General features: G+C 43.6%; 1 long non-coding RNA gene across 2 annotated transcripts; it reads left to right on the forward strand.

Annotated features, from left to right (window-relative positions):
- Nucleotides 1-10,062: 10,062 nt before the first annotated feature.
- LOC127000482 (uncharacterized) lies at nucleotides 10,063-12,367 on the forward strand. Of its 2 annotated transcripts, none has more exons than XR_007754075.1 (2): nucleotides 10,063-11,068; nucleotides 11,205-12,367. It is a non-coding gene; the product is annotated as an uncharacterized LOC127000482 (long non-coding RNA). The 2 variants fall into 2 exon arrangements; XR_007754080.1 differs by having other exon boundaries at nucleotides 10,926-11,068; nucleotides 11,137-12,367.
- Nucleotides 12,368-13,596: the final 1,229 nt, after the last annotated feature.

The following is a 13,596-nucleotide window of genomic DNA, read 5'->3' on the forward strand; positions in this document are numbered from 1 at the left end:
ATAATAATAATAATAATAATAATAATAATAATAATAATAATAATAATAATAATAATAATAATAATATAATATATGGTTTATTCAAATACGGCAGCCGTCAGGCTGAAAATTTACATTTTAGAAATACATTTTAAATAAGTTTCACTAACGATAACAAGTACAAAAGGAAGGGGGGATGGAAAACGGGAGTCTGACTTGTCTCTGGGAGGGTAGGGGTGATGGGGGATGGGGGGTGGGGTGGAGTGCAGTGTGATGGCGCTGGGGCCGCGGGGAGAGCGAAGGGGCGGATTCTTCCAGATGGCGGTGAGGTCAAGTGAGATGTTAATCCTCAGGTAGGATGCTGGGTTCAGGTGACAGGTCCCGGAGGGATGCAGGTGGGCAGTATCTGAGAGGTCACTCAGGTACCCAGGCTTAGTAATGATAAGGCCGGCGGGACACAGGTGGGTGCCGCCCGGTTGGTTGTTGTATGTTTCTGGGAACAAGTGCACAACGTTGATGAAGGTGCCGTGCATCTTGCTCCAAACCTGAGTAACGAGGCTGCCACACTGCCTGCCACCTGAACTGACCTTCCCCTGCTGCTGGGTGACCGAGATGGTGTCCTTCGGAACTTGAGCGTGGCGGCGATGACGAGGCGTTGGCGACACAGCTCTCACTACCTTCCAGCACCACAACACACTGCACTCACTATATGTCTGTTTAATGTCACAACATTTCACAAGTGTTCTTAATTATAATGAGTATCTTGAAAAAAATGGGAGGGGGCGGGGGAATGGGAGCGAAGGAGAAGGAAAAAGGATAAGGGTCAACAGGCTGACCCTGTGGCTGCTATGGGGAGCGCCATGTGACACGTCTTGACCCCGTGAGGGTCAGGAGGTGTGTGTGTGTGTGTGTGTGTGTGTGTGTGTGAAAAGTCAACACAAAGAAGATCACGATTAAGTCTTTTTCATCTTAAATGTGACTGCACGAATGACTCTCCCCTTCCAATATCTTTGCCTAGTCACCTCGACACACACACACACACACACACACACACACACACACCTCTTATTATTATGTGTATTCTTCCTTTACTTTCTTCTATGCTCACCCTGTTTTTTTTTTTTGTTTTTTTTTCTAAGCAGAAGTATTTCCGGCTCTACCACGCTCGCTTTCATCTGCCAGCCGTGTCCATCCAGCCCTCCCTACTTTCTCTTTCTATATTTTGCACCGTATCCCTCTTCTATTGTGGTTCTTTTGTTTATTATACTCTTGTCTCCGTTCATTCGCACTTCATTGTATATCTTTCTGAACTCTGTAGTTATACCTATTTGTTTTCTCTCTTTCTTCTGCCTCTGTGCGTGTGTGTGTGTGTGTGTGTGTGTGTTATATATAGTCCATTGTTAATTATTTCCAACATAAAATCCTAATCACATCTCTCTCTCTCTCTCTCTCTCTCTCTCTCTCTCTCTCTCTCTCTCTCTCTCTCTCTCTCTCTCTCTCTCTCTCTCTCTCTCTCTCTCTCTCTCTCTCTCTCTCTCTCTCTCTCAGCCGGAAGTGCCTTGTAAAGATGTCCCGTCACATTGCACAAGACAAGAACAAGACAAGTATCCGTGCATGCCACTGCCTCAGAATCTCGTCACACCAGTATTCAGAAGTTGCTGTTTCACAAGCGAGTGAGTTTTTTCTTCGTCGTCATCGTGGGCTCTCTTCCCTTTATTATCATCTTCCTGGTGTGTCCAGTTAAATCATTAATAGGAGAATACGCCTCTGACTTTTACAATTTTTTTAAAAGAGTATCAAGAGGAGCACCGAGGGGCAGCATAGGCCAGGGAAGAGCTATCACGGTGTCACTATAAATAAACATTAATTCATGGTACAAATAGGCTGGGGCACACCATCTGGCCCCCTTCAGGAAGAGCCTACCACCGCTCTCTGGGCCGTATATATATATATATATATATATATATATATATATATATATATATATATATATATATATATATATATATATATATATATATATATATATATATGTATGGAGTATGCATCTCCACTCACACAGCTCTTCTGGACAGAGTGGAGGCTAAGGCTCTTCGTCTCATCAGCTCTCCTCCTCATACTGATAGTCTTCTACCTCTTAAATTCCGCCGCAATGTTGCCTCTCTTTCTATCTTCTATCGATATTTCCACGCTGACTGCTCTTCTGAACTTGCTAACTGCATGCCTCCCCCCCTCCCGCGGCCCTGCTGCACTCGACTTTCTACTCATGCTCATCCCTATACTGTCCAAACCCCTTATGCAAGAGTTAACCAGCATCTTCACTCTTTCATCCCTCACGCTGGTAAACTCTGGAACAATCTTCCTTCATCTGTATTTCCTCCTGCCTACGACTTAAACTCTTTCAAGAGGAGGGTATCAGGACACCTCTCCTCCCAAAACTGACCTATCTTTCGGCCACCTCTTTGGATTCTTTTTAGGAGCAGTGAGTAGCGGGCTTTTTTTTCATTAATGTTTGCTTTTTGTGTGCCCTTGAACTGTCTCCTTTGCTGTAAAAAAAAAATATATATATATATATATATATATATATATATATATATATATATATATATATATATATATATATATATATAAAAGGGGCAAACAGGGAAATGACTGACAAAAACATACCCAAGGGAAGGCCGTTCACTAGATTCTGTGGTAAAATTCAGAGAATATATATTGAACATTTACATCGAGACTGGAAACTAGAGGGACATGCCAAAAGAAATAGAAACGTCTGATATTTAACATATCTTTTGATAGCCCTTTATTTTTTATCTTTTTTAATGGGGCTGTGTGTGTGTGTGTGTGTGTGTGTGTGTGTGTGTGTGTGTGTGTAATTCACCACGGCCTGATCACGTGTTGGACTCGTAATTGCCAGCAGGTACCCTCCTGTCATGAGCAAGTGCTCTTTATCGTCGATCTATTCTATGGATACTGCCAGGACCTCACACACCACACACCCCATCAACCTTGCTCAAAGGGAACAGTAACTACTCCTAGTCAACGGAATGAGTCCGGTCTGAACGGGCTCGAACCGACGCCCTCTCAGACATGGAACCCTGGCAGCTCTAACCAGTTCCGCCACGGGGTGGTATGTGTGTGTGTGTGTGTGTGTGTGTGTGTGTGTGTCGGTCTTTTCTTGACGCTAAATATAAATAAAAATCTTGAATTACATATTATCCACGTCTCTAACATCAAAGCTTCTGGCACTTGGTCAAAAGAAAATGGATATCGACCGAGACAATATCGAAGACAACAAAGACCTTAGAAAATCATAATTATGTTGCGCATTTTCTGTGTGTGAGTGTGGAAGGTTCGTATAAGTGAGACGGGAGGAGGCAGGCATCTGGCGTCATACACGTTACAACACCCCAAATGCTCTGGCGCCTGTGGGAAAAAGTGGATTGTTTTAAACGTTAAACCAGTCCAAGAAAAAAAAGGCAGATCATGAGGTACATGAATAAAAAAAACAGCCTGCAACATGCTTTCCGCATACAGAAGATAGAAGGATATGCCCCTGTCCCCCTCAAAAAAAAAAAAAAAGGAAAGAGTAAATTCAGGTCTAAAGGTGTTTGTCATTCCGTTACACTTTAACAAAATGACAGCCCAACTAACACCTTTGGACCTAAGTTTGCTCTTTCCTTTTTTTCTTTTTGGGGGGCAGGGGGACAGGGGCATATCGTTCTATCTTCTGTATGTGGAAAGCATGTTGCAGGCTGGTTTTTTTTTATTTATATACCTCATGATCTGCCTTCTATTACCATAAAAATTATATCGATGACACTACACCCCTTAACCAAAACAGAATCATCACCCCATCTACTGCATATGGAAAGCGTGTTGCAATCAGTCTTTTTTAAACATATATAGCTCATGATCTGCACCCAAAGCATGATGACAAGACACCTCAACCCCAAAAATCTTCCCCACCACCAGCACCCACCACTATTACCTCCACACCGACAACAACCACCAACAACAACGTCATCCTGACCACATCCGCTGCTAAAAGAGCTGCTCGGGCCGTGGGGAAGAGGGCTGGGAACACGAAGGGAGGAAATCAAGTATACCTCAACCATAATAGTCATCCTCACCACCACCCCCTCTGCCACTATTACCACCACACCAACAACCAACAACAACAACGCCATCCTGACCACATCCACTACTAAAAGAGCTGTTCAGGCCGTGGGGAAGAGGGCTGGGAACACGAGGGGATGATATCCAGCTACAACGCACTTCAGAAAACCCCAAACCACGCACGTTCGTAGGTAATTGTTGAGGGGAGGAAAATTTGGGGGCCAGGGAGACTTTAGCACCTGCCTTCTCTTGCGAAACACGTCCCAGCATACTCCCCACCAATTTTTTCTCCCTTCCGATATTACCTACCTGGGAATGAAAAATGGACTGGGGGTGTGGAAAGTCGCTGAGGTTAATAGACACATTTATCTCTTTGGATTCAGCCTTGTGTGAGAAGCAAGTGCCTCTATTACCAAGGTTTGAGAGAGGGATGACGAAGGGTATATAGCATTGACGCTGTTGTTGGGATTGCTTTTGTTACCCTTTAAAAAACACTCCTTGGATACAGACTATAAAGGTAAAAGGTGAAGGTAAAGTTGCAGGCATACGCTATAGCTGCGCGTGGCCTCGGTGCTCACCTCCGTCGCATTGGCAATTGAAGTGGTGGTAGGTAAGAGCCAGTACTTGGATGAGTGTGTTCTTACAAAAGCGAGGAGGATGGGAACCGTTACGGACCCCTAAAGGTTGTTATTGCGGTTACTTTGCCTTTTTTTTAAGTTTCACAGTACCGTAGGCAGTTCAAGGGCAAAGCAGAAACAGAGACCCTTACATAAATGCCTCTCAAAACGTTACCCATTATTACGTTACCAAGGTTACGCTGAAAAGGAGGAGGAGGAAGAGGAGGAGAAGGAGGAGGAGTAAGAGGAGGAAGTGTAAGGGTCATTGATGAGGTAGGCAAGAGGAGGAGGAAAAGAAGGAGGAGGAGAAAGAGGAGGAAGTGTAAGGGTTATTGATGGGGTAGGCCGTCACTTTGGCTACGATGAAGAGGAGCAAGAGGAGGAGGAGAAGGAAGAGGAGGAAGTGTAAGGGTCATTGATGAGGTAGGCAAGAGGAGGAGGAAAAGAAGGAGGAGGAGAAAGAGGAGGAAGTGTAAGGGTTATTGATGGGGTAGGCCGTCACTTTGGCTACGATGAAGAGGAGCAAGAGGAGGAGGAGAAGGAAGAGGAGGAGGGGTAAGGGTCACTGATGGGGTAGGCCGCCACTTTAGTTACAATGAAGAGGAGCAAGAGGAGGAGGAAGAGGAAGGGTAAGAGTCATTTATGAGGTAATTTCGGTCACTTTGATTGGCTATACTTCTGATGTCTTTACATGAATACCAAAGAAAATTAGTTACTCTTTCATTTCACTATAAGTTTAAAGAGAGGGAAAGGGGAAAGAGAAATGGGGATGAGTCTCTGATGTTTTGTTATTATGAGTGTTATTACTGAACGTTCTTGTTCGTCATAAACTGTACCTAAATATTAAATATCTCATGCACAAAAAGAGAATATGGGAAAACATGCGAAAAAGCGACGCACCAGCAAAAAAAAATGCCAGGGAAAAAAGACAGAAAAGTACCAGGCCCAGCACCTCCTCCCCCACCCCACCCCCAAAAAAAAAGAGGAAACATCGAAGAATACCCACCACCAGAACGAAGGAAAGAAACCGAGGAATCGCAGAGACACTAAAAAGACAAAGAAAATATATAAAACTAAACTGAAAAAGAATAACAGTTACCACAAGTCATGGACGGAGGGACAGGACCAAGGCCACAAAATATTGAAAGAACGAGGGACAGCGCCACACGCACACTCCAAAAAAAAGTAATGGAGTGAGGCAATTGGGAAGATAGGCAGGCAGGCAGCAGGTAGGCAGGTATGTAGGCCGGTAAGTAAACACGTTGGTAAGTGGGTAGGTAAATGACAGGTAGTAACAGGCAAGTTCATGGAAGAAAACAAAATAAAAGAAATAAGATAGAAAAACAATACCAAATGCAGAAAATGGATCAGTAAATAAGTGAATAAATGAATAAATAAATGAATAAATAAATGAATAAATGAATAAATAAATGAATAAATAAATGAATGAATAAATGAATAAAGAAATGAATAAAGAAATGAGTAAATGAATAAATAAATGAATAAATGAATAAAGAAATGAATGAATAAATGATTGAATGAATAAGTGAATTACATGTATGAATAAAAAAAAATGTTACATGTTGTTAAGATAATGGAGGTGAGTGATGATGATGATGATGATGATGATGATAAATGCCAGATAAAAGAAAACGAAAATTCAGAAATAATGAGCGCGGAAACATTATAGCACACACACACACACACACACACACACACACACACACACACACACACACACACGATGAGGAAGCTGGCTACCTTCACGATGAAATGCATATAACCCCGTAGCCGTGTCTCGCCTTGATGGGCACAGAAAAAAAAAAAATACTTTCCACCACCCCACCACCACCACCACCATGACCTCTACCACGATTATCACCACTATCACCGCCGCCATCTGCAACACCATCGTCACCATACTGTACATCACCACCATCACCAAGATTAATTAAAAAGAAGGGTGAATTACCGTGAAAGAATAAAGAACGCAAAAGAAAGACAGAAAAGAAGAGGAAATACCATGTGTTCGCGTGTGTTTGTGAGTGTGTGTGTGTGTGTGTGTGTGTGTGTGTGTGTGTGTGTGTGTGTGTGTGTGTGTGTGTGTGTGTGTGTGTGTGTGTGTGTGTGTGTGTGTGTGTGTGTGTGTGTGTGTGTGTGTGTGTTATTTCCACTTCTTTCCTCCATTTTTTATACCACACCAAACCACTTATATATATATATATTTTTTTTTTTGTCTGGTGCATGTCTTTTATCTCCAATTTTCCGCTGTGAATCTGACTCAGTCCTTTTGGTCACTCGGTTTCAAGGCAGGCCCATCATTATCCTTCTGCGCCTTCAGTTTTAACGATGACTTGTGTAACTCTTACTCAACCTTAATACAGCACCACAAAGAACCAGTTGAAGGAGTAAGATTTAGTTCGGGGGAAAGGAGAAGGAGGAGGAGGAAGGGAGGGAAGGGGACGGTGTGGAGCCAGTGCCTGCTATTGTTTCGAGGTTTTGCGCAATCTCAGTTAATGTTATCCTAATGGTTCCTTCAATATGTTTAGTTCCGTTTATTTTTTATTAAGTCATATTATGGTCAGCAACTTCCTGTCTTCATGGACGTTAGGCGCGGACGGAAGTTTACGAAGGTTAGCAACGAAGACATGGATAGATAGATATATAGTCAGATGGATAGATAGATAGACAGATAGATAGACATAAAGGTCACTCCATCACGCCTCTCCCTCACCCTTCGTCCTTTTTGTCTTCTCCTTTCGTAGTAGTGGATATTATACTTCCTTATTCACCTTCATTTTCTGGTAAAACTACACTCTCATAGTCTTGCTTGTTCTTCACCCTTTAGACTTCACCCTTAGCACTTTTTTCTGTACTACACTTCCTGTCCCCTTACCTCCACCCCTAACTTACCTCCCTACCTCCCTCCCTCCCCTCCCCTCCCCTCCATCACCCCTCACCCTCCCCTCACTTACTCATAGCTCATGTAACTCACTCTTCCCCTCACCCACATCCTCCCTCCTCCCCATCCACACTTACACCTCACCATTACCTTATGTAACTCTCCCCCACTCCCCCACCCTTCCCCTCACTGGCTCACCGACCCTCCCTCATACCACACAAAGAACTCACCCACGTTCGAACCCGTTACAAGGTCATAAACGACGTCCTTTTGAGACTGACTTCGCCAAACGCATTAAAATGTTGTCGACCTTGATTTTTAATTGTTAATATATTTTATTTTTTTTAATGTTAGTGACCTTATGATTTCCTGGAATTCATTAATCGTATCGCCTCCTACTGCTTCTGTTTGGCTTTTGACTTTTTTGTTCGCTTTCGTCTCCACTCCCTCCTTCTCTTCCTCCTCCTCCTCCTCCTCCTCCTCCTCCTCCTCTGTTACGCCTTACCCAACCTACCTCACTATCTTACATATTTTGCATTCTTTGTATTCTACCTCCTCCTCCTCCTCCTCCTCCTCCTCCTCCTCTTCCTCCTCCTCTGTTACGCCTTACCCAACCTACCTCACTATCTTACATATTTTGCATCCTTTGTATTCTTCCTCCTCCTTCTACTCCTACTCTTCCGCCTCCTCCTTTTCTTCCTTCTCCTCCTCTTCCTCCCACGTCTTTCCTGACCTACCTAACCATCTCACATCTTTTGTATTTTTCTTATCCGGATTTGAGTTTCCTCCTTTTCCTCCTCCTCCTCATCATCATCATATTCAGCAGCAGCAGCAGCATTATTCTCCTAATTCCACACGTCTTAACCTATCGCACTCCCTCACACCTTTTGCAGTCTCCCTTCCTATCCGGATTCGAGCTTCCTCTCTCACGCTATTCCCTGTCTCCTTGCCCTCTACTTACGGATATTTTCAGGGACATCTTTTTCTCAAGTGCAGGAAAGATAGCCAGCCAAGTCTCGACTTTTATAATACTGAGCGTTAAAGTACAAGATCGTTGCGATGTAAGTTGGAGTGCGCGAAAGAAGCCAGTCAACACACACACACACACACACACACACACACACACACACACACACACACACACACACACACACACACACACACACACACACACACACACACACACACACACACACACACACACACACACACACACACACACACACACAAACACTTGAACTCTTTCAAGAGGAAGGTATCAGGACACCTCTCCTCCCGAAATTGACCTCTCTTTTTGGACACTCCTTTGATCTCTATTCAGGAGCAGTGAGTAGCGGGCTTTTTTTATATTTTTCTTTACGCCCTTGAACTGTCTCCTTAGCTGTAAACACACACACACACACACACACACACACACACACACACACACACACAGAGGAGCCATCTATCAATTTGCTTCTGTCTATTTAAAAGGTAAGATATCCATTAGTAGGAGGAGGAGCTGATGGAGCGATAAGTCTGCCTGTCTGTCCGTCTGTTTATCTGTCTGTCAGTTTGTCGCAGTGCAGTGAGGCCATTCGTCATTGTCTGTTTACCTGTCTGTATACTCTCTCTCTCTCTCTCTCTCTCTCTCTCTCTCTCTCTCTCTCTCTCTCTCTCTCTCTCTCTCTCTCTCTCTCTCTCTCTCTCTCTCTCTCTCTCTCTCTCTCTCTCTCTCTCTCTCTCTCTCTCTCTCTCTCTCTCTCTCTCTCTCTCTCTCTCTCTCTCTCTCTCTCTCTCTCTCTCTCTCTCTCTCTCTCTCTCTCTCTCTCTCCCTCAGGACAAAGGAAAACTCAAACATCAAACACTCAAAATGACATAAAAGCCTCATTAACGTTAAAAGCAAAAAAATACAGAAAAAAAATACAGAATGATACTAATAATGATAATGAGCAAACACACACACACACACTATTACCATCCTCCCCCCCTCCCCCCATCCGTTGCACTCACTGAATGAATAATTAAAACCAAAAAAGGCAAGAATAAAAAAACATGGACGCCCCGGGAAGCATGTCACATCCACGAACATAAAAAAAGTCCCCGCAGAGAAATTAAACAGCTGTCGTGATGATAACAGAAAAAGAGCAAAGGGCGGGAGGCGAGGGGGATGAAAGGGATGGAGGGAGATGAAGAGGAGGGAGAATGGAAAGGAAAGGGGGCTGATGAAGAAGTTTGAAAGAAATATATGTATAGAGAGCAAGGATGAAAGAAAGGGAGAAATAGAGTGAAATAAAGAAGAGAAAAATGGAGGACAGACGACTAAAGAGAAGTGGCAGCCCGATACAAATGTTAGGAAACTTTAGTGGGCCGTCTTCGTGAGTCAAAACGCTCACTGGTGTTCTCCCTCAGCAGGTGTGAGAATGCAATGTACCTGAAAGACGTTAATTGGTGAACCAATTCTTACTATGTAAAATCAATCAATCAGTCAATCAGAGAAAGAAAATATAATTAAAAAGAAAAATTGGAAGTAAGAAAGAAAAGGGAAAAGGATGCTGCGCCGGAAGCCGCGGCGAGGATTCCTTATGATGCTTGTGCGCGTCCCCGAGGCCCATCGGTCCTTCATCCAAGAACCGATAAACGCGGTAACCGGCGCCTTCACGGAATTTATGATTAATTTTATAATCCAGTCTGGTAGTTTTAAGAAGCGAGTTCTTGCATCCGCCCTATTCGAATCGGCGAGGCGGTGGACCGCCAGCGAGCCCAAGGTCTCCCTGGCGAGCATGGCAGGACTGGAGGGCTCCCGGCAGGGCGCCTCGGCGTCCATCGGGACCCCGACGGAGGTGCCGGAGATCTTCCGGCTACAACGCCGGGCAGGTGGGGCTCGTTAGCCGTGGTAGGCAATTCACCTAGAAGAGCAAACTCCGAACAACAAACCCGGGCAGGTGAGGTTCGTTAGCCGTGGTAGGCAATTCACCTAGGAGAGCAAACTCCGAACAATAAACCCGGGCAGGTTGGGCTCGTAAGCCGTCATAGGTAATACACCTTGGAGAGCAAACTCCGAACAATAAACCCGGGCAGGTGGAGGTCGTTAGCGAAAGCAGTTCATCTAGGAGAGCAAACTCCGATTGCAAAACCGGGCAGGTGGAGGTCGTTAGCGTGAGCAGTTCACCTAGGAGAGCAAACTCCGATTACAAAACCGGGCAGGTGGAGGTCGTTAGCGAAAGCAATTCATCTAGGAGAGCAAACTCCGATTACAAACCCGGGCAGGTGGAGGTCGTTAGCGAAAGCAGTTCACCTAGGAGAGCAAACTCCGATTACAAACCCGGGCAGGTGAGGTTCGTTAGCCGTGGTAGGCAATTCACCTAGGAGAGCAAACTCCGAACAATAAACCCGGGCAGGTTGGGCTCGTGAGCCGTCATAGGTAATACACCTAGGAGAGCAAACTCCGATCATAAAACCCGGGCAGGTTGGGCTCGTGAGCCGTCATAGGTAATTCACCTAGGAGAGCAAACTCCGAATATAAAACCCGGGCAGGTTGGGCTCGTGAGCCGTCATAGGTAATACACCTAGGAGAGCAAACTCCGAATATAAAACCCGGGCAGGTTGGGCTCGTGAGCCGTCATAGGTAATACACCTAGGAGAGCAAACTCCGATCATAAAACCCGGGCAGGTTGGGCTCGTGAGCCGTCATAGGTAATACACCTAGGAGAGCAAACTCCATACATAAAACCCGGGCAGGTGGAGCTCGTCAGCCGTGGTGGGCAATCTGCCTAGGAGAGGAAACTCCGAACAATAAACCCGGGCAGGTGGAGCTCGTCAGCCGTGGTAGGCAGTCTGCCTAGGAGAGCAAACTCCGAACAATAAACCCGGGCAGGTGGAGCTCGTCAGCCGTGGTAGGCAGTCTGCCTAGGAGAGCAAACTCCGAACAATAAACCCGGGCAGGTGGAGCTCGTTAGATGTCGTAGACAATCCACGTGATGGGAACACCAAAGGAAAGGAAAATAAAAAGGAACACCAGAAAAAGGAAAATATAGTAACAAAACATCAAGAAAAGAAAAGAAAAAATACAGATCATCCACCTTCAGGCCCTAACATCTCCAAAATTATGGATGAGTCTTTTCTGGGGAGAAAGAGGCTCATCCAGACCAAAGAACATCAAAAAGGGATGATATAGAAAGGAACACCAAAAAAATGGGAAAAAGAGAAAAAAACATCGCAAAAGAAAAGTAACAACAATAACAGAACAACATCAAGAAAAGTAACATACAAAGAAACATCATCCACCATTCGGCCCCAAACTAACATCACCAAAATTATGGGTGGGTCTCTTCTGGGAGGAAAGCGGCTCACCCAGCCCAACGAAGAACATCAACAAGAGGATGATATGAAATAAAGAGAATATTAAAAAACACGAAGAAAAGACATAAAGAGAAAAAGAACAGAAAAAACATCGGAAAAGAAAAACAAGAAGAAAACACATCAAGAGAAGAAAAATATAAGAAACATCATCCACCTTTCGGCCACTAACTAACATCACCAAAATTATGGGTGGGTCTCTTCTGGGAGGAAAGCGGCTCACCCAGAACAATGAACATCAACAAGAGGATGATATGAAATAAAAGAACATCAAAAAAGAAAAACAACAGCAAGAAAACAAAGAAAAAGATAAAGAAAAGAAAAGGAAAAAGAAACAAAAAGAAAAACACCAAAATAAAATAAAATAAAACAAAAACAAAAAAATAATCCAAATAAATAAATAAATAAACAAGTACAGAATACAGTAAAATTAACGAACTAACTAACTAATTCAAACTGTCTAATTATTAAACAACCTATCTAACTACCTATCTAACTGAGGGTACTATACAAGGGTACTATTGGACTACCTATTAACTAAATATCTAACGATCGAACGTGTATTTGTCTGACTCTTTATCTATTTATCGGCATGGCTATCTATCATTATGTTTATCAATCCATCTTATTTTTTTCTTTTTGTAGTTAAGGAGGCAGCTCAAGGGCAAAAGTAGATAAATAAAAAAAGGCCACATAAATAAAGTGTTCTATCTCTATATCTTTTATTTGTATATTTGTTTATCTTATTTGTTCATCTTATTTATTTGTTTACTTATCTAGTCCGTCATCAGTCATGGTCAGTTCTACCTACACGTTTTCCTGCCACAAAAAAACTTTTCGTTGTTTATTCCTTAGTTCCGGTCAGACCTTGGGGTGGAAGGGAAGGACAGGAGCAGGGAGGCAAGAAGAGGGAGGGAGGGGGGAGGCAGGACAGAGTAATAAGAAGAACTTGGATTATAATGGTTCCCCCCCCCCCCCCCTCTGCAGCCAAAAAATAAAACGAAGAAAAGCGTCAGGTAAAAAAATTAAATAATAAATGGTAGCTAACGGTGATAAAGAGTTTACAAAAAAAAAATGGAAATCGATGAGGAAAAGGCTTGGCAGTTTTCTTTTCTTTCTTTTTTTTCCAGCACAGAAGACAGAAAGCTCAAGGGCCAAAATAAGAGGATACAGAAAAGAAGAAAAAAAAGACCGCTACGTCGCTGCTCCCCAATATTTATCCTTTTGATTACCTGTGTCTTGGATGTGGCAGAGTAAGAGACTTTGTATAACTACTGATATTTGTACTCTTCCGGGTATACCCTATTCACGGTGCTTAATAATGATGATAACAGTATAGCAGCAAGTAGTACGCAGTAGCTAGCGAGGCGGCACCTTTTAGCACTTCAGTTCCCGTCACAACCTTACGGCACATTTCTTAAACTTCGTCGAGCGTTTAAAACTCATTCTCCGCTCCCTATTGTTACGTACTTTACAGAGAGAGAGAGAGAGAGAGAGAGAGAGAGAGAGAGAGAGAGAGAGAGAGAGAGAATAGCAGGGGTGAGGAAAGAGTGGGAATACGCGTTTCTTAAGTGTGTGTGTGTGTGTGTGTGTGTGTGTGTGTGTGTGTGTTTCCTAGAAAAAAACCTGAACATTTTT

The sequence above is a fragment of the Eriocheir sinensis genome, chromosome 2, assembly GCF_024679095.1.
Source record: "Eriocheir sinensis breed Jianghai 21 chromosome 2, ASM2467909v1, whole genome shotgun sequence".
Taxonomy (NCBI): Eukaryota; Metazoa; Arthropoda; class Malacostraca; order Decapoda; family Varunidae; genus Eriocheir; species Eriocheir sinensis.